Here is a 4,236-nt window from a genome sequence, read left to right on the forward strand (position 1 = left end):
TTCCTCATCCAATCCTTTAAACACTCAAACCTCATGTAAGTAGGGACTTAATAAATACTGCTCAATATTCAATCAAACTATTGGAAATGCACCTGATACAAAATGCAAAACTCAAAAGTAATACTTATTTAGGGCCTTATTTTCTTCAGCTTTTTATTCTCATGGTATCTTTTGGTGCTTAACCCCTTCTAAATGAATCTGTCCCATCAGAAGTAGGCTGATGCCAAGTGGCTCTGTCCTCTAACACAAGATCCCCACTACATGGGCGCCTGATCCAAGAGTAAATATTCCTAACCTGGCTAGTGACTTATGATGGACTCTGGCGCAAAAGATACAGCCCCAAAATGGGCTAATGGTGGTTTACTTTTCAGTGGGTAACCAGGAATAAATATATATATGGATATAGCTAACTTATATTAATCGTTGAGAGGTTTAGAGAAAAAATTCACTAAATTCTTCTGCTGGTTTATGGAGCTCAAGTTCTGCCTAGTTTCGGGGAGGCCCTTCCGGTTGCTTAGATTTTCCAGAGATTCTGTACTTACTATGTTTTCACATGCATCCTTTTTTCAATACCCTCTTTTAATTAATCTGACCTAAGCAGGCTTCTGCCTCTTAGAAGCAAATGAGACTAAATACAGCATTTTTGAAATGAAAATTACAGTACATCGAATACATCACTATGAATTCAAATGAAAAGGAATGCTTAAATTAGCATCAATCCTGGTTGTAATGGTCACATATAAGGATGCTAGTCAAGTTCATACTAATAACCTGTTCTAAATTATGGGACAGTAAATCAAAAATATTATTTTCTTAATTATACCAGTGTACAATGGACCCTTACATCCATCCTTAAACTGTCTAGTCCATGTGTGAGCTTCCTATGCTTTTTTACCTTTACAATTTACAATCAGAGATACATACTGAATTGCTCTGAACTCAGACCAAACTAGTATCTACCACCACTAGCACCACAGACTTAGTAACTTCCTACTTAGTGATTAAACTATGTAAAAAAAAAAAAATGTCTATTGACAGAATGGACAAAGTGTGGTACATCTATACAATAGAATCCTAGTATACTATTAATACCATTGGTAACAAAAATGAATTATCAATAAATGTAAAAACACAGATAATTGTCAAAAACATTTGTTGTACTAAAAAAAAAAAAAGAAAACTAACACAAATGATTCCACTTGTATGAAAGTCTGAATCAGGTAAAACAAATCTGTGGTCATACAAATCAAGTTGCCTTTGGTATTGGGGGGAGAAAGAGGGACTGGAAATGACTGAATATGGTATTGGGGGGAGAAAGAGGGACTGGAGGAGACACTGGAGAATGAAGGAACGTTCCATATCTTGATAGGGATGTGTGTTAACAATGAATATATATTTGTCAAAATTTAGAAAATAGTATATGTAACATCTGTTGAACCTAAGTTGTATCTCAATAATGCAAGGGCGTACTGTAACAAGACACCCATGTAAATAAACTGCTGTTTTAATCAGTTTTCAAAACAATGCATCTGGCCTATTTGCCAAAATAGGAAAGTGTGATTTTTCTTATTTGCAACAGTGTAAGAATATTTTACCAGATGTATCTTGAGGCCTACATCTTTTTTTTTTTTTTTGCAATACCACATACCTTAGAGTATAGATTTAATAAAATGCTCTATTCTTAACTTTATAATACTGTCTATTCATTATTAAATCATCGATTTTTTAGTTATCTGACAATGGTTTATCCAGTCAATAAGGATACACTATCCTCCTTGATATTTCATTGGGAACTTCTTTAAAGGCTGTTTTTTTCTTTTTTTTTTTTTTTTTTTTTTTTAAAGATTTTATTTATTTATTTGAGAGAGAGAGAATGAGAGACAGAGAGCACGAGAGGGAAGAGGGCAGAGGGAGAAGCAGACCCCCCGCTGAGCAGGGAGCCCGATGTGGGACTCGATCCCGGGACTCCAGGATCATGACCCGAGCCGAAGGCAGTCGCTTAACCAACTGAGCCACCCAGGCGCCCAAGGCTGTTTTTTTCTTAAAGAGGAGGGAGAATTCGATCTTAGAAATTTTCATACTGAGATTTATGGAGACAGATCAGACTACAAAATAATGTTTTAATTTAGAACACTGAGACTTTTTAAACCAGTCACTTCAAAGTAGACTTTTTTTTCTCACTTCAAAGCAATGTTAATAGAGGATGTATCGAAGCAGGTTGGGAGCAGTAATGGGCATGTTTTCAAATGGCATCTTTAATTCTCACATATGACTTCCTTCAGCCATTGGAGGAATTATCATAGTACTAAGCTGTGACTCAATAGGCACTTGCATTGGAGGTCTTAATCTAGGCCTTTAAAAAAATAATGAATAATCATTTCTCCTTTCCTCTTTGCATGTAGTAAATCACTAACTATATATGGATGACTGGTCATGGTGGGGTAATAGTCACATGATATAATAATAAAAAATTTATATCGCTGCAAGGCAAAAATAGCTTTTAAAACGGCTTTCTTATTCTATAACAGTTGAAAATGAGGCTGTATATTGCTCTCCAGAGTATTCATGCATGACATCAGTCTTCAGGTTATTAGCAGCATATATCATTAGCTGTTAAGATGGTGATACTAGGGTTGCCCAAATGTCAGAATGAGATTGGCTATATGAACTTATTGTTCTAACAGGTTGGGTCTAGTTTGACCTTTGGGTTTTTGTAAGTTTAAGTAGAAAATGGCTTGACTGTGTTTATTCTAATTCCCTTAAGTCACTGGCTACCTCTGGGCATTTTTAAAACTTAGGTGAAACAATCTTTTAATTTGAGTTGAACTACAGAGAGAAGGCCAGTGAACGCGAGGGTTCAGGTCACTGGAGATATATGCTTACCCTCGTCAGTGTTAAATAACCTCTGTACAAAATCCTATGAAAGTGGAGGTGCCTGGGTGGCTCAGTCGGTTAAACGTCTGCCTTTGGCTCAGGTCATGATCCCAGGGTCCTGGGGTCGAGCCCCACGTCAGGCTTCCTGCTCCGGCGGGGAGTCTGCTTCTCCCTCTCCTCCCACTCATGCTCTCTCAAATAAATAAAATCTTTAAAAAAAAAATACTACAAAGTGACCAGTTGCTCTTGTCTTCCTTATTCTATAAACACTCAGAGAGGTGTGCTTACCCCAGTTTTAGTATTTATTATACTGTGTTATAATTACCTAATTTTGTGTTTTTCATGGACTTTGACACTTTTACACTCACTGAGGTCAGTGTCAGCCTCTCATTTTAATCTAATACCCCCAAATGCACCTTTCTTGGCACTATACATGAGATTATGAAATATTCTAATTACTTTCCATTTATTTTTTTATTATGTTAGTCACCATACAGTACTTCATTAGCTTTTGATGTAGTGTCCCATGATTCATTATTTGCATATAACACCCAGTGCTCATAAACCATCATTTATTACAACGTGTTGCTTGGAGCACCATGAGCCTGGGGTGTCTCAGGCCACCTTGGGGGATATACACCCAGAAGTGGGACCTTGTGGAGGGGGCCACTGTGGCAGGATCTGGATCAAAAGAAGCTCCATGGTTATCTCCCTCACACGTAGAGTTTCCACGTGACATTTCAGTTAAGAAGCATTTCTACTGATGGAACATATTCCAACGCGCTCCAGTAAATAATCTAGTAAGAGTTCTTGAAGTTGGGGGGAATTGTAATTTAACTCTCCAAAATTAGAATTTTTATCCTTTGTATTAGTTTCCTATGGCCACCATAACAAATTACCACAACGTTGGTGGCTAAAACAACACAAACCTATTTTCTCACCATTCTAGAGGCCAGCAATCCAAAGTTAGCCTCACTGAGCTAAAGTCAAGGTAGCGGCAGGGCTGCTTCCTCTGGCAGGGCAGGATCCATTCTTTTTTTCTTTTTTTTTAAATAGGGACCGCTTCACGAATTTGCATGTCATCCTTGTGCAGGTGTCATGCTAATCTTCTCTGTATTGTTCCAATTGTAGTGTATGTGCTGCCGAAGTGAGCACAGGGCAGGACCATTCTTAGTCTCTTCCAGCTTCTGGTGGCTACTGGCATTCCTTGGCCTGTAGTCACAACACTCTAATTTCTGCCTCCCTGATCACACTGCCTTCTCCTCTTCTCTGTCTATATCACTCTGCCTTGATCTTCTAAGGGCACTTGTGATTATATTTAGGTCCACCTGGATAATCTAGAAAAACCCTCCCACTTTAAGA

General features: G+C 37.9%; 1 non-coding gene across 1 annotated transcript; it reads right to left on the minus strand.

Moving 5' to 3' along the window:
* Positions 1–3,922: 3,922 nt before the first annotated feature.
* On the minus strand, positions 3,923–4,029 carry LOC118526504 (U6 spliceosomal RNA). The gene has a single exon (XR_004912656.1). It is a non-coding gene; the product is annotated as a U6 spliceosomal RNA (small nuclear RNA).
* Between the last annotated feature and the right edge of the window lie 207 nt (positions 4,030–4,236).

Source organism: Halichoerus grypus, chromosome 14 (assembly GCF_964656455.1).
Source record: "Halichoerus grypus chromosome 14, mHalGry1.hap1.1, whole genome shotgun sequence".
Taxonomy (NCBI): Eukaryota; Metazoa; Chordata; class Mammalia; order Carnivora; family Phocidae; genus Halichoerus; species Halichoerus grypus.